This window comes from Branchiostoma floridae, chromosome 16 (genome assembly GCF_000003815.2).
Source record: "Branchiostoma floridae strain S238N-H82 chromosome 16, Bfl_VNyyK, whole genome shotgun sequence".
NCBI classification, from domain to species: Eukaryota; Metazoa; Chordata; class Leptocardii; order Amphioxiformes; family Branchiostomatidae; genus Branchiostoma; species Branchiostoma floridae.
In genome coordinates, this window is record NC_049994.1 from 3,429,561 (window position 1) to 3,452,334 (window position 22,774).

The 22,774-nt window shown below is 39.7% G+C and overlaps 1 protein-coding gene across 1 annotated transcript in view; it reads left to right on the forward strand.

Annotated features, from left to right (window-relative positions):
* Positions 1-1,682: 1,682 nt before the first annotated feature.
* LOC118403810 (prokineticin receptor 2-like) overlaps positions 1,683-22,774 on the forward strand; it is a 63,549-nt gene continuing 42,457 nt past the window's right edge. Inside the window, exon 1 of the mRNA XM_035802614.1 lies at positions 1,683-1,774. The gene's annotated coding sequence lies outside the window, so the exon portion shown is untranslated. The remainder of the gene's footprint in view (positions 1,775-22,774) is intronic.

The following is a 22,774-nucleotide window of genomic DNA, read 5'->3' on the forward strand; positions in this document are numbered from 1 at the left end:
TGCTGTCGTCTTTTGTCCCTTACTTCTTGTTACAACGTTTATGGTGACTATTTTGAAAATGTGGCCATCTTGTTTTTTGTACCATTTTTTTTCGCCCTGTCTAACCATTTCTACAGTCTGCTGAGTATGTCATCCGTAAATTTGACTTGCTGTGGCCTGAGGTACTAGTTCCAGCGAAGCCAATTTCTACAAAAGCCTTGTCATATGCGCCAAAATGGTACAGCTCACTTCGATCGATACCAAACGACCTTCCAATTGTATTCCACCAACCGTAACGGACGAAACGATTTTCCTGACCATGCCATGATTACAACTACAATAGCAGATGAGGAGATGATTGTGACACATGGAAAACGATTGGTCCATGCCTGTGGATTTAGCTGGTCTATTGCGTGATGGTCAATAGAGTTGGCCTTCATACACGTAAAATGTAGGTAGGTGAAGGAAGTCACATAGCCTTTTTGAGGCCATAAGGGTTTTTGATTGTTATCCACTGTGTCTCGTTCATGCACGGTATTGAAAGCCTGTCAACCAATCCTTCTTCTTTCACCGCATTTTATCTCCAAGAACGAAGGCAGGTGGCTACTTTTACACTTGGATGAAGTGAGGAAAATCGAAACATCGGTGGCATGTCAAAGGATTCGAACCCGATACCTCTGGCACCCCAACCGTTATGCCACCATGGCGCAACAGAGATGTTCGTTACCGATACGTAGATTAATGTTTTACGTAGAACCTACTGGTCGTTGGATTGTCAAATATGATTTTGATACGATTTTATATACGTTTGTATACCTATGAAGTGTATTAAGGCAGCATACAAAACGACACCATTTACTCTAGTCTTACAATGAATGATTAACGTAATGAAGACATAACGTGCGATTGCAACGCCCCTACATCTGGCAAAGCTACTAATTTTCAATTAAAAACCAAATACTTCAAATTGAAAGAACCTTTATGCGGGAATTTACTGGACTGAGCCAAGTACTAAGCTCTTGCACAGAGTTTATTACGCATGTGCGAGCGACAGGAATCCTGGGTACTATGTCAAAGGTGAAGGCCCATTAGAAGTAAACAGTCTCATCTCGACCATTGTAAAGATTTGTGTGATAATGTCTGGAACTTAACGTTGCCTGCAAACTGGCGTTTTTTTTTTACATTTATGGGGCCTCCACCTATAACATATTACCAATAATTCCTGTCGCCCGCACATATACATGCGTATTGAACTATGTGAAAGAGCTTATTACAATAAGAGATTTCACAAACTCTTTGCAAAATTTCCCCCCAAATTTTCCTTACAATCACACTGTACACTGGACGAAAATAAGAATTTCCGTAAATTTCCAGAAATTGCCAGAGTTTCCAAGTGCATTTGCAGGAGTTTCTTACCCGGAAACACCTTTTCAAGCAGTGGTGGTGCGCCGCATTTGCGTATATGAGAATGTCATTAGAAATCACAACATTACCAATGTACTAAAAACCAATGTCCAATAACTGAAAATGGTTATCGATAGACGTTCACTAATGATCATATTTGCAACGATATCATAAACTTCTATGTTCTATTTTACGGTTTGCCCGATGCACATCACTTTCGGTATGTCTGGTGCAATTTGGAGTAGTCCAATACCTGCTGCCCCCTACCAAACACAGCATATTGGTTTCTTCCAGTCCCCTTGTAAATTGGACTGCCATCTGCCGAAGCCTTCACACAACCGAACAGCATTGCCGGCTGATCATCGTTCTATGGTATCTTCACGCGTCACCGGTAAGTGTCTACTTTCCGGGCTTATTTTACCCAGTAGATGTTGTTTAAAGCTAAGGGCACAACCCACCGTACGTGTAATTTTTCCGTACGTTTTTTGGGAGGCCACGTCCGCCATGTATTTCTGATAACGTTCAGGCTGTACAGGGCAGGCGCGTCGCTCATACTGGTACGTACGGTGGGCAAATCCGCAGCCCGATGGCACACAAACTTTTGCCCGCACGTTAAGTTCTGCGGCGTGTCTGCGTACTCCAATTACGTCGGATTCCTTACGAGTTCGTACGGAGGCGATACTTATCAATTACGGGTCCCAAATGGCAATTACTCAAGCAAATGGATATGGTTTTGGAAACGGTCAGGTGTTTCAACGAGCATCCACTAGTTTTCGTCAGTGACACTGAAGAGATCTGGTTGGAGAGGGTTTTTGTATCCTAGCTGTGAATTGATATAGAAAAGATTGTATGGATGCTAGTTGAAACGTCTAACCGTTTAAAAATCATATCCTGTTTCTTGAGTAAGTGTGTTTCGGTGTAGAAGGGTGTATATTTTCAGGTAGAAGTTGCTAGCATTTTCTCATTCACGGTTCTCGAGCATATTCTCGAAAACGGGACTCCCATTTGCGTTTCTTCCAAAAGACAGGTGCAGGCCCAAATCAATATACCTTTAACAGAATTAGGCATGAGTGTCCTAGATACCAATTGCAACTAAACTTAGAACCGGTAGCTCAATTGTAAGGTTGAGCTATATGAACATAACCCTTCTATACGCTGTACCGTTTTTTTCTCACAAAAGCATTTGCCTACTAGTAGTTATCTCTTTCACTGTAGACGTTAAGTGATTACTTGCTTTTGTATATGCCCAATACATATCCTTATCAGAGTTTCCTTTTACATTTAGCCATAAATTGTCATATGTAATCTTCTCTCTGTATCCTTAGTGGTTTTGTAACCATGCCCATTAAGCGATATGCTCCGCATGCATGTCCGCAAGCAATACATTTGCTTGAAAAGAAGTTGCTTAAAGGCAATATTTTGGACCTTAACCAGTAGTTGTATATTGATAAAGTTAAAGTTGGGCCTTGTTTTTCCTCAAAATTGAAATGCAAGTTTTTTGCTGTAAAAGTTTTTTGCTGTGTTCTAAGATCGTTTCAAACTAGCTGATTTGCATGTTTGATTCTGCGCTGTGTTACTATATTCGCCAGAAAGGTTTTCCGCAGCGTCTATGTGTGTGTGTGAGTGCGGGTTTGTATTCGCCGTGTGTGTGTGTGTAAATGTGTGTGTCTGCGTGCGTCCGCATGTGTGTGTGTGTGTATGTGTGTGTGCGTGCGTGCGTGTGTGTGTTTGTATCTGTGCTTGTCTGTCTGTCTTTGACCACAGTAACTCGAGAATGCCTGGTTGGATTGTCTTGAATACTCTTCTTATGCATTGATTTTTTGAACTCTGCAAGATCGACATAACAGTTATAAGAGACGTAATGCGTGTCTCCCATCTGAGTTTCATGTCTAGACAAAGAAATGAAGAATGCGTCGCAACAGAATAACATATTCCCTCGCACTTTTCAAGATGTTTGTCAGTTTGACGTCGGCGCCTCTACTTCTGTAGAATGGAGATATGATATTGCTGTATCCGTAACGCTTTAAATTTGCGATCAAGGATATCTGTGGATTTAAGATTGAAAAAGTGTCCCTGGTTGTGTTGTGAAGAAGGTAAAAGAGTAGCCGTTAGCGCTAGGTTTGCAATATTCTTAGTGCCTTTCTTGTTGTGACCAGGTGGCATTGATATCTTGTGACGCTGCAAGATCGACAGTTATCGGAGACGTAATGCGTGTCAATTATCTGTTTTATGAGTTTTATGTCTGCCTACTCAGCAGACCATAGACAAAGAAATGAAGAATGCGTCGCATCTGAATAACAAATTCCATTCGCACTTTTCACGATGTTTGTCAGTTTGACGTCGGCGCCTCTACTTCTGGAGAATGGAGATATAACATTGCTGTATCCGTGACGCATTGATTTCTCGTTCTAGGATATCCGTGGTTTTAAGATTGAAAAAATGTCCCTGGTTGTGTTGTGAAGAACGAAGTGTAGCCGTTAGCGCTAGGTTTGCAATATTCTTAGTACTTTTCTTTTTGTGACCAGGTGGCATTGATTTCTTGCGACGCTGCAAGATGGACACTTATCGTAGACGTAAAGCGTGTCACTTATCTGTTTTATGAGTTTAATGTCTGCCTACTCAGAAGGCCGTAGACAAAGAAATGAAGAATGCGTCGCGACTGAAAACCATATTGCGTTCGCCCTTTTTTTCCGCTGCATATATTGATGTATCCGTGACGCTTTGAATTCACAGTCTATAGATATGATCTAGAATAATTGTCGAATGGAGATGAGATGTATCTTTCGTTAAGTGGTCGACTGGTCTCGACGATGTACGTGTTGTTGCAGATGAGTTCTTCACACTTGGCAAAAAGCAATTAGTCAACCCACTGGCTATATGTAATTTTCTGAATTTCTCTACCATGAATGGTTTTCCAAGCACGTCAAAAATTTGTGTGTTGAATAAGCATTTAAAAGGGTATTTCGAAGATAATTAGAAATCAGTTTCTACTGATAGTGTCAATTGTGTGCATTTGTTTGTATTTGTGTGTGTGTGTGTATGTGTGTGTGTGTGTGTTTGTGTGTGTGTGTGTGTGTGTGTCTGTCTGTCTGTCTTTCTGTGTCAAACAACGAAAACTCGACTGTGACAACGAGAACTCGAGAATGCCAGGACAAATTGTCTTAATGATATATATACAGATAATCTCAGCAGTCATTGATTTCTTGGAACGCTGCAAGATCGACTTCACACTTACTGGAGAGTTAATGATTGTCGTCCATCTGTGTCTGCCCACTTAGACGGAAATGTACAAAGAAATGAAGAATGAGTCGCAACGGAATACCATATTGCTTTCGCACTTTTCCCCATATATGACTTGGGTGCCAGGGAATAGAAATATCCCTGTGTCCGTTACGCTTTGTATTCACGGTCTAGAACATCTGTGGATCTGTGGAGTGTCCCTAATTGCGTTGACTGTGGAAAATGGACAAAATGTTAGTGCTAGGTTTGTTATTTGTACCTTTCTTTCAGTAGCGGGCTACTGTTCTCGCCAATGTATATGTTGTTGCAGTTGGCCATATGTTCTTTACATTTGGCAAAAAGCAGTTACTCAAGCATCTACACTTATAGGAGACGTTATGCGTGTGTGGAAATATACAAAGAAAGGAAGAATGCGTCGTAACGGAATATCATATTACACTCGCACTTTTCCCGATGTATGACGTGGGCACCGCTACTCCTGGTGAAAAAAAAATATAACATTGATTGTATATCCGTGACGCATTCAATTCGCAGTGTCGGATATCGGCGGATTTAAAATTGAAAAAAGTGTCGCTGGTTGTGTTGTGGAAAATGGTAGAAGAGTTCCCGTTAACATTAGGTTTTCAATGTCCTTTGTAGTGTCCAGATGGACTCGATTTATTAGACATCGATTTCTTAAGCTTGTAACGCTGCAAGATTGATTTTACACTTACTAGAGACGTAATACGTGTCTCCTATCTGAGTTGTATGTCTGACTACTCAGTTGACTGTAGACATAGAAATTAAAAATACGCCGAAACGCAGTACCATAGTGTACAGGAGTACCCGTTAACACTAGGTTTTTAGCTTTATTTTCTTGTTTGTTTCTTTGTTTGTGCCTTTGCAGTGGTTAGGTGGTCTCGATTTATTAGACATCGATTTCTTAAGCTTGTAACGCTGCAAGATGGATTTCGCACTTACTGGAGACGTAATGATTGTCGTCTATCTGAGTTGTACGTCTGCCTACCCAGGTTGCCATAGACAAAGGAATGAATAATGCGTCGTAACGGAATACCATATTACGTTCTCACGTTTACAAAAGTTTGACGTGGGCGCCACTACCTCTGGGAAATAGAGAAACGGCTACATCCATGGCGCATGATATTCGAGGCTAATGATATCTGTGGATTTAAGATAGAAAGATTGTCGCTGGTTGTGTTGTGGAAAATGGTAGAGGAATACCCATTAAAGCTAGGTTTTTATTGTTCTTTGTAGTGGCCAGGTGGTCTCGATTTGTTAGACATCGATTTCTTGCAACGCTGCAAGATCGACAAAACACTTACTGGAGACGTAATACACGTACGTGTCTTCCATCTGAGTTTTATGTATGCCTACTCAGTTGGCCATAGACAAAGAAATGAAGAATGCGTCGCAACGTAATCTCATATTGTGTTTGCAATTTTCCCGATATATGACTCGGGCGCCGGGGAATAGAGATATTGCTGTGTCCTTGACGCTTTAAATTCGCGGTCTAGATTATCTGTGGATCATTGAAATAGTGTCCCTGTTTGTGTTGTGGAAAATGGAAAAAACACAAGTGGTAGTTTGCGCTAGGTTTGCTATGTTCGTTGTACCATTCATTCAGTGGCGGACTACTGTTCTCTGGAATGTATGTGTTGTTGATATTGCAGTTGGTTCTTCACATTTGACAAATATTGGTTACTTTATATCTATAATCTAATTTCTTTATCATTACTGGTTTTGTAAGCTCTTTAAGTGTGTGTGTGTGTGTCTGCGTCTGCCTGTGACCATGAGAACTCAAGAATGCCTGAATGGATTGTCTTGACACTCTTAATTGTCACTGATGTCTTGCAACGGAATATCAAACCACGTACGCAGGTTTCCCCAAGTATGACGTTGGCGCCGCCACTTCTAAGGAACAGAGATATTGCTGTGTTTTTGACGCTCTTTGAGGTCTAGGACACCTGTGGATTTAAGATTGAAAGAGTGTCATATGAAATGGATGCATAACAGCCAGACTCCACTGGCACTCAACACCGTGTGACTTTCCTCTATGAATTCTGAAGTAATTTGCTAATCGTCATTTAAAAAGCAGGAAGTGTTGCAGTTAATGTTTTTAACAAAGTCACAGAAGAATTGTTTCCCGATATAAAAAAAATGTTCAAATAATGCTTTAAAATTTTCAAACGGAAAGCTTTGTGGGGTTCGAAAATTAATATGTGTCTCTAAACTGTATTTTTCTAAAATGGCACTTCTGTATGTCAAGAATTTGAATAAGCATTTTTTTTAGTCGAGTCTGTATATATAAGCTCATTGCGGAGAAAGTTGATACAGTCAAACCTGTATTAGCGGCCACCTTTGCATAGCGGCCACCTGCCCATAGTGGCCACTTTTTGTCGGTCCCTTGGATTCGTAATGATATATGAAATAGGCTTAGCGGCCACCTGCCCAACGCGGCCGCGGCCACACGATTTCCGGTCCCGCAGATACAAAAACACTGCCGATTACGGCCACGCGGACCGCTGATCTATGTTCCGGCACGCGTTCGGCCATATACAGCGGCCGTATCGTCACCCTACGCCGGATTTAAAACCTCTTTAATTCATTTTCAAAACAAAACTTCGTAAACTGGCGCTACCCATACCCGCTGACAAACGAGGTCATATAAGGTCAATAGACGACACCAATATTACGGAGGTGAATTGTGGTAAAGTTACGATCTAATACACTATCGCTTATGTTAATTTACATCTCAAAAACGTTCAAAATAAATTGTTACAAAGACAAAATGATATGAACTTCAGGCTATGGCGGATTCTATTCTTACATTTATTGAAAGATAAGTCTAAAATGACGAGACTTTTCTTGTGAGGAACACATTAGCATAATGGGCGAATCTGACGTGTGAACGCGAGCGGGAACACACGGACGGCGAAGTATCAAAGGATACAAGACGAAAGATCAAAGAAATATGACGATACCGGTCTCTTCAGACAATATCAACTGTAGAACATTTAAAACTTTTTATAGCTTTTGTTTTCTTAATACATATAGTGTAAAAACCATTGCAGTACATGTTCAGTACTGTATTATGTAAATAAAGATCAGTGGGTACTAAAACCATGTGTAACTTATTGCTTGTGGTCAATTAATTAGCATATTCTCTATAGTGGCCACCTCTCTATAGTGGCCAATTTTTACCAGTCCCTTGAGTGGCCGCTATAGACAGGTTTGACTGTATATCATTGGACTGACGCATTGAGAAAAGGACTAAGCTTAGAATCTAACACCTGTGATATGAAAATTAAGAACCTACGTAAGTGTGTAGGCGGAAGGTGTAACGACACCGTTATGTATGACGTACCAACGGTAAGTGACCAGCCAAAAAATACGGGGTCTGTAGCTTAGAACTGCTGGGAACATCGCCCCTTTGACAATAACTACGTTTGGGTCTCTGAAGCAAGCTAGTACATCAACGTTATATCTTGCAAGGAAATGAGCAGAAGCAATAGAGCTGCATAAAGACGGCGCTTAAACTATATGTGAGTGGGTGGGTTGGTGGCAACGGTAGAGATTTCAAACCCTGTCATGTCAACGATCATGTGCCCTTGGAAAAGGCACGTGCACTTTGCACGACATTCCTCACTTCACCTAGGCACTACGTGTAAAATGGTCACCGATCATGTGCCCTTGGAAAAGCCACGTGCACTTTGCACGACATTCTTCACTTCACCTAGGTACTACGTGTAAAATGGTCACCGATCTTGTGCCCTTGGAAAAGGCACGTGTATCTCACACGACATTCCTCACTTCACCAAAGTACTAGGTGTAAAATGGTCACCGATCTTGTGCCCTTGGAAAAGGCACGTGCACCTCACACGACATTCCTCACTTCACCAAAGTACTAGGTGTAAAATGGTCACCGATCTTGTGCCCTTGGAAAAGGCTCGTGCACCTCACACGACCATCCTCACTTCACCTAAGTACTAGGTGTAAAATGGTCACCGATCTTGTGCCCTTGGAAAAGGCACGTGCACGCCACACGACATTTCTCAATTCACCTAGGTACTACGTGTAAAATGGTCACCGATCTTGTGCCCTTGGAAAAGGCACGTGCACCTCACACGACATTCCTCACTTCACCTAGGTACTACGTGTAAAAATGGTCACCGATCTTGTGCCCTTGGAAAAGGCACGTGCACCTCACACGACATTCCTCACTTCACCAAAGTACTAGGTGTAAAATGGTCACCGATCTTGTGCCCTTGGAAAAGGCACGTGCACCTCACACGACATTCCTCACTTCACCAAAGTACTAGGTGTAAAATGGTCACCGATCTTGTGCCCTTGGAAAAGGCTCGTGCACTTTACACGACCATCCTCACTTCACCTAAGTACTAGGTGTAAAATGGTCACCGATCTTGTGCCCTTGGAAAAGGCACGTTCACCTCACACGACATTCCTCACTTCACCTAGGTACTACGTGTAAAATGGTCACCGATCTTGTGCCCTTGGAAAAGGCACGTTCACCTCACACGACATTCCTCACTTCACCTAGGTACTACGTGTAAAATGGTCACCGATCTTGTGCCCTTGGAAAAGCTTAAGCCACGTGCACTTTGCACGACATTCCTCACTTCACCTAGGTACTACGTGTAAAATGGTCACCGATCTTGTGCACTTGGAAAAGGCTCGTGCAAGTTACACGACATTCCTCACTTCACCTAAGTACTAGATATAAAATGGTCACCGATCTTGTGCCCTTGGAAAAGGCTCGTGCACTTTACACGACCATCCTCACTTCACCTAGGTACTGTCTTACAGCAATTAAAAAAAAGCTATGTGTTACATGGTGGTTAATAACGAAAGCTTGATATACTCATTAAAAATCTGTAAATTAGACGTTTGCCTGCTCGAAAGTATTTGTCTTAATTTTTGAGACACCGTAACGAATCTTTTAAACACATTGCCAAACGCTTATTTTGGCCCTGTTAAATTCCATTATATAGATACTACTCTCTGAGAACCAAACAAGCTGATGCGAGCATGCGAAAGAAAAAAAAATCGGTTTTGACAACAAAAAATGCCCTCATTATGAAATGTAAGCTGTCAGGAAGGTTGAAAAAAATGTCTAAACACACAGAATATGGTACACTGAACAATTTTTGGTCTTTCACATCTTCTTCTGCGACTTTGGCATATTGCACTTTATAGCAAAATTATCTAGTCTTCTAGTATTTTTTTTTTTCAATTCACGGCATATAGTTGCCCATTTTGCTGCCACTTTGTACGATTTACAGCATGTTTGAATACGGCCCAAGACCAATGCGCGTGCAAATGTCATCCGTTCACTCCAATAACTGCGGCCTTACATAATACATGGGAATTGTCCCTAAAGAAAGATTATACGTCTAATTCACTTTTATTACCACATCTAATTGCTTTTATTAGCTATGGTCACTTCTATGTCATTTTAGTATTTATGACAGTAGCAGTTGGTGTATCAAAGTGTTCATTCAATCACTCTTTGTCTTTCTTAAGTGTCTTTCGTGTGAATTGTGGCCCTTGGGTATGCGTTCGACAAGGTGGCGCCTCATCAATTTACCTTAAAACACGCCGAGAATACCCGTTAAGTACAACATTGACGCAAACGTCGCTTTTAAAGTGCGTAGCCGTTTGTGTTGAAACATTTAACGGTGCCATATTGACTACTTTATCATGTCTCTAAGGAGGTATAGAAACACTTACCCCTACACGGTCTGTTATCACTGTGCACATTTTGCCATTTACACAAGTTCTGGTTCAAGCTTTCATATGCGTTTACATCAATCACCAGTATCTTCCATTACACCCACATACCATTATGGTAGTGATTTCGTTGCGACCTGAAATTTGAGAGGTGTTTGACGGCTTTTATGGAGAGAAAAAAATCACTGGAGAAAAAAAAAACAAATTTCTTATGCTCTGTATGTTTTAGATCATACGTTACATTTTGCAGGTTATTCCAATAACGAAATCAAAGGATACACAAAGCTAAATTTCGTCGTAGAGAAGTAGTAGAGCATTCGCTGTCAAAGAGAATGGTAGCCAAATAACCGCATCAATATCCTTGTTGAGAATGGCATTTTTGATCATTTTCAATTTTGCAATTTTTGTCTTATACCTTAATCTAAACCTCAGATTTTGTATGTTATTATAATTCCAAGATGAAAGGATACACAAAACTATCTTGGGTCAAAGGTAGTACAGCGTTTATATATGGCTTCATTCGGTCAATATTGACCATGGTAAAATCCTAAATGACGTCATCTCCTGATTTTAGCTAACTGGATAGTGTGCATCTCCAGGTAGATCTTCCATCTGCAAGATCCTCCCAGTGTTCTGTGCCAGGTAGTAGAAGCGCTTCGTCTAAAAATAATGGGAGCGTTATAGCCACTATATGCTCTTACTAAAATGGTCATTCTTTATGGTTTGCGGTTTTTAGTGCCATGCAACCGATAGAAATGATGGAAACATGGTGAAAATTGCTTTTAGAATTTTGATGGTGTAACACAGTGGATGCTTATTTGTTACAGCTTGAAGTCAATGAAGTAGCTGCCCTCAATTTTGCACTCATGCTGTTTATGTGTGTGGTTGAATGCACGTTTAGAGGCTTTGAGGCTTTATTCGTCCATTAGGTGTGATACAAGATACACCGCTAGTCTTCCCACACATGACATAACGTATACGTAACACATACAAAAACTTTACAGTGCAAAAACACGTTTCACATTAGACCATTAAGGCTGCGGTTCCAATTGCACCAGTGCCCGCCAGGAATGTATCCCCGCCCGGGCCCCGAAACAACAAATATGTCCCGATGGATTGCCGGATACCTAGAGGGTACCTTTCAATTTGCTCACGATTATCATATGGTGTCTATTTAGTACAAATTGCATAACATTGAAGCAATTATGCTCCCAAGTAGACACATTAAGGACAAAGAAATGATGTCATACTTTTAAAACTGAAATTTGGATGTCGGTGGAAAGGCACTGATTATAACGATTTCAATTTTGGCAGACATTCATAAGAATCATTACAACTAATGATAATGCCCTGAAGTTTGAGCTGTACGCCTTACTTCTTGTTATAACGTTAGACTCAGAGCGTATTGAAATAAATCATCACGGTGATCTATGCTCGGATTGAATCGTCATTACGCTCGAGGTTAAATGAAAAATTCTTCCATTTTTGCACCCGCCATTATACACTTATATCTGTATTACCAAGCTTTAGAACAGCCATAAGGGTTGTCATCTTGTATAACCTGCCAAATCTCATGATAGATACGTCCTTTGTAATTGGTTATAAGACCATGCGTCAGCGTACTCGACAAATATCCGTCCGGTACTCAAACTAAAGACTTTTAAATCCTAACGAATGAAATCAAAGACAACATAGATCTGTCCCTAGATTTAGAATTTTGTGAATTTCGTAATGGCGCTGGCGTATACATTCGCATAGGTCTATTCATAAAAAAAAATGTTAGTAATCCTCCCCATGAATTCGATTCCCTTAATAAATCCCAGCTATCTCCCCCATAGGCGTTCATTAGTTGGGGACGTCTAACCTGTTGGACTGTACCACGTTCCTCACAGGATGGGGGTGCCAACTTGTAATACTGTTACATCATAAATGCTACTTGGGAGACAAAAAAACATCGGAAAAAATTAACTCAAATACCAATAATCATACCAATGCATCCAAAATATTTTGAGTTATAGTTACGAAGAAATACAGCAAAAATCAATAGATGGATTTATTGCGAATTCCTTATCGAGGGCTAAACGCAAGTGACATAAATTTTACTCAAAAATTGTATAAACAATATGAATTTAAATCTATATTAAAGTCTAAAAGCTAACTTTAAGCTCTAACTTATTGTATTCGACATTTCTCTAATAGCAAACCCCCGTCTGGGGCGTACCTCCATCCCGGAGACATCAAATAGACATAGCTGGAACAGAATTAAAATACTGTACAAGCCAGTTAATTGCACAACGGATTAACGCACACGTCTAGCTGAATAACATCGCATAATTGCACAAGTCGGCTAATTGCATGAAATTCACTGGCAGATAGGCCGTGCAATTAAGCGGCTTCTACTGTATATGAGGGCTATAATTATGGAACGCTTGCTGAAACACGTCGTTCAAGCTTCAAAAACACAAGGCCTATGGTGATAACACTTATATTATTTATTGCTGACACATGCTATGCAAGACTTTACTGTGCTTTTTTTTCCTTTACCGGCTGTATTCCATGATAGGAATTTCAAACATGTGATATATTTAACGAAATAAGGAAAGAAAGGCATGTCGATGAATATAGATTATGAAAATGAAGACGTCATTCGTGTTATTGAGTACAAAAAATACAATACTCACATATTGGTTAATGACTAGGATTTCTTACTTGCAACAGTTACAAGCTCAATAAAGGTTAAGTCATTAGACATATATCATGCAAATTGGAGCATCATTTGCATAGATGGGTAGAAAATTCTACAAGAACCTCGTTACCTAAAATTTACTTTGTATAACTTCTGTATTGTGCAGGAAATATGATCAACGGATGTGCATCTTATGCAAATGAGAACATATTTTGCATAATCACTGAGAAAAACTTTGACATGCGACACCTCAACCAAAACCAAAACATACTTAGGTGAAGGCATGTGGTCGTGGAACTCTAGTTCGAGAATGAATCACAAGGTGTCGTACGTGACAACAAACTGTTATAGCCGAAGAGTTAAAGGTAAAGCCATATATTTGCGTCAAGGACATCCATCCGTTACACCAACCAATTTCTCTTCAGCGAAAGATGAGGCGCTGAAAGGTCAAAAGGCTATGTGGGCGACCTCGGTCGCTTTTCAACTGGAACATTGGTTAGGTATTGCTTCGATTTGAAACTTCTTTGGTACAGTTGAAGAGATCCACTAGTCACTTATCTACACAGTTAATAGAATTTTCATCAATCGGTTACTGCTTTATAAAGGTTAACACACGTATCTCCAAATTTTCGATGGCTAGCCAGTCCATCTTGATCACGGAGTGACCTAGTTCTCGCGAGCGTTGGGACCTAGACCTAGTCACTCTATCAACTTCTTTGGTACTATGTTCAAGAAATCAGAGAACACATTGTCATGATGCAGAGGAAAATTCGACAGATATCTCGCTCTCAAATGGAATAAAGTAGTTCTTTGAAAAACGGCCTATAAAATGGTAGGTATGAACGTGGTTGTAGGAAGAAATACATAACAGTAAGGATATCAAAATCGGCTGCATGCAGTATTTTAAGGTACTTGCGGCACGCTTGCGTCACTGTGGGGTTCGAAAGGTACTCAACGAATGTCAGAGATAAAGAAGGTATTCTAAAATGTATCCTTTTTGTATATTTTATCTTCAAACGTCCTCTAAGGCATACTATTGCGTATTATGCAATATCTGAATTATAAAAAATCGAAAAAAAAGTCCAGTGACGCAGTGAACGAATCCCGCAGTGACGCAAGCTTGACGCAAGTGCTGTGAAATACCAACTTAAGAATCGTTAAGGGTTGGTAGCATAAACCTTAGAAATCCTTACTGTCATGACCATTCAAAGAGAAGATATTCGTTGTGCTATAAACTTTTTTGAGATCCCTTTCGTCACCTAAATTCTTCCACAGGTTCTTTAGTTACACCTTTCGTACAGTCTCACAGCCGGCACGAAAAAAAAAAAAATCGTCGTGTTGAAGGTAATGAGTATCGTTGGAACAAACCGGAAATAATACTACAGCTGGCACTTTCTCATCACGTTTTCACCGAAATTCAATCTTCCTTATTAGATTTGACCACTCATCTATTGTTAAGTGAGTAACGCAGCTTGGAAGTCATGTCTTTGATCAATGATCCTACAAGGACTCTCAAACACCATGAAAGAGATTCAATGACCCAGCTTTTGATTGATGTGCAAAATAACAATTACTCGAGCATTGACAGATGTGAACTCATTCTTCTTTTCACGAATACTTTCATCAGTAAAGCAATGAATAACAATGTTCTTTGAACTACTAACAAGTGTTTTATTCCGAAAACAATTTCATCAGGTTGGTAGAATATAGGATATGTGAGAATTCTTATGCACAACCAAGATTGGACTTACTTGCTGACGTTTCGAGCTTCTAACTGGAGTTCTGCTTCTCGCCGCTATATGTAGCCGATGTAGGTGGCGCTTTTGCGGCGAGAAGAACACTATCCCAAACGTGGCTCAGCTTGTCTCCCCCCCCCCCCCCCCCCTCGTCCCGGTTCATCACTGGGGTGGACTTCCTTATCCAGACTGCTTCTTTAATCCAACGTATTCGTCTGTTGTCTTCTCGATCTATAACCTGTTTTTTTAAAGTGTTTTATTGATATTCGGCCGACGTTTCGGTGAACATCAACATCTGTCACCTTCCTCAGGGCAATTCTGACTGGTTCATGTTGCACTGACGGATAGGTGGCGCTATTTGCGCAATTGCTATCCCAAACGAATAACTACGCATTTTTATTTATATTTAATAAGAACGTGTCCCAAACGTAAGTAAGTGTGCTATATACATGTGTGCTATATACATAAGTGTCATTAAGTAGCATTGAAACGGACAAGTCATGGCCGACGTAAAGCTATTGGTGTATAACGAATCTACCTCAAAGTGTTCTATTGCCTTTACCAAGAAGGTTATGTTTTGCGGCCGTTCTTGAGTACATAATGCTTTTATCTTTTTGCCGACGATTTTAGGGAGCGAGCCTGGTATATCATTGTGGTTAACCATCCACGTGTCTAACTGTGACTTTGGAGCACAAAGGACAAGTTCGATAATGTGTCTCCTTGTGGCTGCCTACGGTTGCATCAAGAATTACGGATTTTAGATATCCAGTTAGAAAAGTGCTATGGTAGTCATTGTTGGGTGGTAAATTGCTCTTCTGACTGTGAGTATGTGGTTTGTTTTGGAGCTCCAGTGGGCTTTTCTGTTGGAAACTGTGAGGCAGTTTTCAAAATCCTCTGCACTGAGGTGTAAGTTGCCATTCTGTCATCATACAATCAAATCTCCATACACTTATAAGTGCGCATTAGGTTGCTGTATCATTACTAGAAGTTGCTGAATATTCTTGATATATTCTAGAGTCTGCATGCTACTGTCTCATCGCACTATGAGGGGCTGTAACGATGACAAATAGCAGTCTTGTCAAGTATTCACAAATTCTAGATAAAGATAATAAATTGTCCGATGGTGAGATTAAGATAATAAATTGCCTTCAGCTCCAATAAAGATAATCCTTCGTCAACAGTTTTTTCTCTGCATGATAACAGATAAGAATCAGCTACTTGTCACTTCTAATATTGCACGAATAGTGTTTGTGCAAGATGGGTTATGGATTTTTATTTTACAGTTGCACAAGTCACCATTACCTTTGGGTGTGTTCACACAGGCGTATAATTATATTTTCAAGTTCGTATGAGGTCCGTTTAGAATTCGTAGCCTCTACCAGGCTCAACAGGTCACTGGAGAAATAATAGAAATTGGACAAATATAGACAGATAAAATGCGAGAGGAGTTACCTATTTGCAAACCATATTCCTCGGGCAGCTTACTCCTCTGGCAGGTTCAGTGAAGAATAAGGAATGTTTAATTTAAAAGAAAAAAACACTTAAAAGAGTACGTCAAAGCTTTCGATTCCTGGAAAGATCCATTAGTCGCTGAAAGCCTTTCTGTAGTTCATTTTGTAGGCATTAGCTCTAAGAAGTATTCTGTTAGCACATAGGTAAGACTTTTTCAAGGCCAAAAATAACTCCGGAGTGAGTTTTCACATTTAAACAAATGAGGGACGGCCTAACCAAAACTAGATGCGAGGGGACCTTCAAAAAGTAATGCCACTTGTTTTAATTCATAAGAGGCTCTGTCAATTTTTCTTCGATTTAGATAAAATTTGGCGCAAAGGTACAAGAATATATCCTCTTGAGATGAAATTGTCTCAATTTGTTGTTCAGATTTTTATGAGTGACTGAGTTGAGTTCAGGACGACCACACCGTTTAGAGCATTACTTTTTGAAGGCCCCTCGTACTCGTTTCCACCTGTATGAAGTATGGAAAGTCGTGTAGAAACCATTTTGCTTTCTCCATGACACAAGATTGGTGCCTATCAACGTATTTGAACCCAAGGCCTCTGGGCTAACACTGTTCCGTTATGACAGACGACCTCAAAATTTGTAGTCTGCTCGCAAGGTAAATTGCATATAGCTTAATCGATTCCGTCACTGAGAATCAATTAGCACTGGATTTGTGTGAAGGTTTGGCATCAAAGCCTGGGCATGATGATAAAATTCCTTTTTTAATCTCAAGCTTATTGAACCAGGTCACTCTCGTGAAAATTGACATTAAATCAATTTCAAGAAGGTTGGCCCTCACGATTTGAGACTGTTCGCTGCACAATTTACCGACTTTCTATACAGTATGATGGGGTCTTCTTTTAGAAACCAATTCTATCTCGCACCTGCTTACTTTTCGCTTCCAGGCATTATTTCTTTAGAGCTTCATAATTAGAGTGATGCGTCTTGCCGCTTTATGAAGACGGCGTAGGTGGCGCTTTTGAGGAGAGAATACTTGACTATGATTGCATCCCCCCTTGTCCCGGTTCATCACACTGGGGTTAAATTTCTCATGTTTTACCAACCTAATGAACTTATTTTCAGAGAATTGAAGGTCGAAGTTGATTTTGTGCCGGTGTGACAGCGATCTCGCCCCCCCTGTGATTTCGCCCCCCCGAGGGGCGAGATCAGTAGTGTTTTCGCCCCCCTTTAGCGTTTTCGCCCCCCCTATACCCACCAGTGTTTTCGTCCCCCTTAAGAACATAGCTTCTCTGAGGGTTCTCAAGAGCAACTGGCTACTACATATTAGGCTCGCTACCTGGTACTATGCTGCACCTGGGGAGTAACGTCTATGGTGTGTTACCTGGCACCTATATGGCACCTTATTACCTGAAGTTGTTATACCTCGAAAGTCGATACTATATGGTTCGATGCAAACAAGCCATTGAAATGAAAAAGACACTTTTTTTTAGGAAAAGACAGAGCTATCGCGAACGTATAAATCAACACCATCTACGGTACGGAATAACTCAGCTACATGTTTTTAACTTGTCACAGTATTTTCTATCTTGTGAAGGAAACATTTCCAAAGCATTAACAAAAACACAAGTGAATAATAGTTTCTCATTATAAACGCTAACTACGAGCAAGTTCATATACCTGTTGCGAAATGCTACAAAAACACTGGTAAAGTACTAGTCTTAAGAAACACTGGTAAAACACCTGATAGAGTTTCTAAATACTAGAAAAACAGTCATATTGAAGGTGAAGACACCCATAGGCTAGGTGCATATAAAAAAATGTGCGATGTTCTAATGAATACCTTATCTACATAACTAATAAAGACATTTCATACTTTTTTGTGGTCAACTCATGGTAGAGGCTTCATATTGGAGATATATACATGTAGGTTGCTTGAGGACAGGTGAATACAATGAAAGACATCTTACGTCGAGACTCAAGTATATGCAATAATGGGAATACAAGGACCCAACCCTCCTCGTCCGAAACAACTTCAACTGTCTTATCAACATGTAATTACGTTTATATTAATACTATGGATGGAGTTATGTATCAGACTCGTGTACTTATATCATTCTGAAACTGCATTTTGTGATTTATACCAATCAACTTCTAAAATGTTATGTAAACCCGTTTTTTTGGGGGGGGCGAAATCGCTAAAGGGGGGCGAGATAGGGGGCGAGATCACTAGCCGGGGAGGGCGAGATCGCTAGCGATTTCGCCCCGGGGGGCGAGATCGCTAGTGATTTAACCCCCTCGGGGGGGGGGGCGAGATCTCGGGGGGGGGGCGAGATCGTGCTTCACACCGGTATTACAACAGCATTTTTCGTTGGTATCCTTAGTCTTGAACATGTTTTGATTTTAATTTGTTGGTTTACTAGAGCTTTTGGTATCGTCTGCCATTGTCCCATCCTTGCAGCTCACTCTGGTATTGCAGTTGCTTTTTCTTTGATCGTGACTGTAGTGGATGATATGAAGGGGGCTGAAGTGAAGTGAAAATGTACTAAGTGGAATGCATGCGGATTCGGTAATACAAAGTAGTGTCCTAATAGCCCAGATCCATAGACACTAATTATAAAGTGCGGAATAATTGAAGGTCACCCGGATAACGAGCAACCCTAGTTTTATTGCAGTGACTGTTAATTGAGCATTAATGAAACGTAATGCTGAAAGAAATGGCAGAAAAACTCTGGGAAAGTTTATTCTACCATTCTCAGACCATAGCACACAAACAGAGATAGTTTAAGTACAAGTTTGTTATCTTCATGTCATATACATCTAGCGCAGTGACTGCGAAATAGGCATCAATGAAGCATAATGCAGAAAGAAAATGGCAAAGAAAAGTTGATTCTACCATTCTGAAACCATAGAACACGAACATAGAAAGTTTTTTTCTTCATGTCTTATAGTATCAATTCAATGGTTATCACCTTTAAGTCAGAACCTTTGACATCAACATCTTATCTCTTTAGATAAGTATAATTTTTTTGTTATCTGTATTTATCAAACTTTTACATACATGCAATATTTCATCAAGTCAAGGGTTATACATCTATAACCTTTCAATCTGAACCTTTGACATAAAAGTCCTTATCTCTTTCAATGAGAAAAATGAGACTTTATGTTATCTACAATTTTTACATTTATGCCATATTGCATTAATTCAGGGGTTAAACATGTAAACTTTTAAATCTAAACCTTTGACACCAAAATCTTTATCATTTCACATAACTGTAAGATAATCAACAAAATATTTGGCATTTACGCCATATTGTATCAAATTCAGAGCCTTATCTCTTTCAAATACCCTTCTTACGCGATACAGAACTGTTCTTAGGATACATTTCCATCTTAAAGTTCAAACCTTTGGCATTAAATCTTCAAAGTCATCATATACTTCTATGGCCTACGGCATACATACTGATAAAATGTGAAAGATCACATTATTTTGACATGATAACAATTTTGACTTTCATTGGAAGCTCTGAGGCAAATGCAGAAATCGACCCGGTCTTAAGACTTTTTAGAATTTGTAAGTTAGATGTGGTAAAGCTTTGTAAGAAACCTTATCTTTAAAACATAATCCGTCTGTTGGTTAATGCATCTTTCACAACGACGCGTGCACAGTAGAGATTGGAATCTATGAGAATTCGTCCCCTATGAAAGATTAGAATTCTTATCACCCATAGGAGAGATTGAAATGCAAATTTTTAATTTTTTTCAAACACTAAACGTGCTGTATATTGCTCACAGCATTTTAATCAATTTGTTGAGCTGCCTCGTCTTGTAATTAGCCTACGAAAGGGTATGTCACCCCGTAAGGGGCGGTATAACCCCGGTGTGTGTAGACATGTGTCTACATTTGATCACGTCGACCGATGATGATGATGATGAGCTGCCTAGTTTCATACACGACAGCAAAGAATTGATCATATTCCTGGCGTTTTAATGTGCCGTATATTACTATAACTAACTTCAAATGTCTAACAAGTTATAGATAAAAAATTATCATTTTTTTCTTACATTTATACTTAAATATCAGGAATATAATTTATACTAATATAATCACCAGTGTGTAACAATGCCTATAGTATAAGTTGGTCTATGGTTAACTTAACAAAAAAAGTAATACATGTATACAGTAGCGGCTTCAGCGTTTTGGTAAAATTCCAATATCTCATTCTAATCTTTTCTGTGACATAAACTTCGACAATGCAATGAGCCTTGACAAAAGGCTTAAGTGAGATATCATTGAAATTACGCCGAATTACGGTGAAAAATACGCTGGTTTGTTCGAATTGTGTTCATTTTCCTTTTCGGTCACACTAAACTAAGATGCATTTGCCCAGATGGTCAGGTTATTGGAAATCGAATTGTTGCCACTGAATTCAGAATTAAAATGTACAATGATTAAAGATGCATCAAAAGACTTTTGCAGTGATCAAATGATGTCCTCTTGTAATATTAAGTTGAATATACATTGTAATACTTTATTTATATATTTACTGATCTTGAAGGGTGGTCCTTTCATAAGTTACGCCATTTTCTGTCAATATACGAATTGGATTGTTTTCTGACTTTAAAAAAGGGCAATTTCAGGCGACCTATTGCGATGATACTTAACGTTTATGATACGTAACGAATGCCTTGCACACTTTGACACAGATTGATGTAGTCTAATGAGAAACTCACTTTGAAAAATATACACATGTATTTAGTTGACGGCGTAATCCATTCGGTTAAAATGACTTTCAAAGACTCATTCATGTAAGACAATGTCAAAATGGAGATCTAAAAATAATTCTTTTAAGAATCATTTCATTTTCAAACCCCCGTTTAATTAAGATGGTGTTTCTTTTGTTTAATTTTGACTTTTTTTTCTTTATGGACATAATGCATTGGATACTAATTTAACACTTTTTATCATGATGATAAAATCAAAAAGAAGATGTAGCTCCTAGAAAACGTTTGTACTCCACTTGGCAGATATTTTTGATGCCAGATGGCGTAAATCATGCTACTCTTTTGTATATCAGCTCTTCTATTCATCTTACACCAATATGCAAACCGTGCTTATAATCAGTTAAATGCCAAATATCTGCATATCCAAAGCATCTGTTTGTGCCTGCATTTATAGATCGCTATTTTTATCTAATACCATCGATATCTAAGCCGTTTTAAGGCTTGAACGATTTCTTAGATAAAGCAGAAACGTGTACGATAAGCAAAAATTACAATTGTTTATTACATTCTGTGCATAATTATAGATTATAAAGCATTTTATGAAAAGATTATTATTATGTTCATTGCTTTGCAGAAGAAGCCCAGAAACGTAACTTAAGGGGAAATAGGGGGTTAGGGGGGTGGACAATTGAGCTGCAACCTGAAGTTTGTGCATCAACGTGCTCTCCAAAAAGTCAGGTGTCCACTTATTTCTGGTTGAAATAATGTTATTCTTTGATAATAAAGTGCATAATGTTGATCATAATGACACGGTCCTTACTTATTCAACGCCCTGTTCAAGGGATGTTTCCTAGCTCAGTTATGTGCTTTTCCACCTGTGTGAACTGGGGAAAGACATTCTAATACCCCTGTCACATTATCCACGATCTTCGGGCGTATCGATGGAAGATCTGCCATATTTAAGATCGACAGAGGGTTGGGCGGATTTTTCACCTGAAAACTGTCCCTGTCACATATAAGCCATGTCTTGTACCTGGTAAAATTGTTGTGCAATGAAGAGGCTCGGGCGATTGCCGTAGAATCGTCGTCCGATCGATTTTCGCCAAATGTGACAGGGGTATAAGCACGTTTCCCAAGGGCACAAGATTGATGACATGACATGATTTGAACCAAGGACCCTCATGGATCAAACACTTTTCCGTTACGCAACGCGCCCCCTCGTTGTATAACACGACTTCGTTGCAAAATACGAAGGGATTTCCCATCTATCATTTTGGGAATGGTCTCCGAAGATGTCATAGCATGACAAAGTCGAACAACACAGCTCTGATCACAGTTCACCCTTGATTGCCTTTGCCATATACATACTGCTTTTCAAAAGGACGTCGGCTGAAAAGTAACGACCTCATAGTTTTAAAATTTGGCGAATACAGTTCTCAAAGACTTTTGAGTTATAGAGGCTTGGCAGTATGAAAGAAAAAGTAAAGTTGTTCACCTCATTTCCTTGTAAGGCTGAGAAAGTATCGATCTCTGAATCATGAACAAGATGACCCTTCAATACTCATGCATCTTATCATGAACAGAGATTTTTACTTAACCTATTTTTGCTACTTACCAAATATTCATGACGCCAAGGAACCGGCTTTAACGAGCTGCGATTGTACTCACTTCATCTTCGGCACGCAGAACCATACTGTTTTTAACGGGTTTGCTCAATGCAAGGTCATTTGACCACTTCAAGGCAATGGGCGGTGGTTGATGGAAGTTATCATTCAAGGAGATAGCGGGAATATGAGAC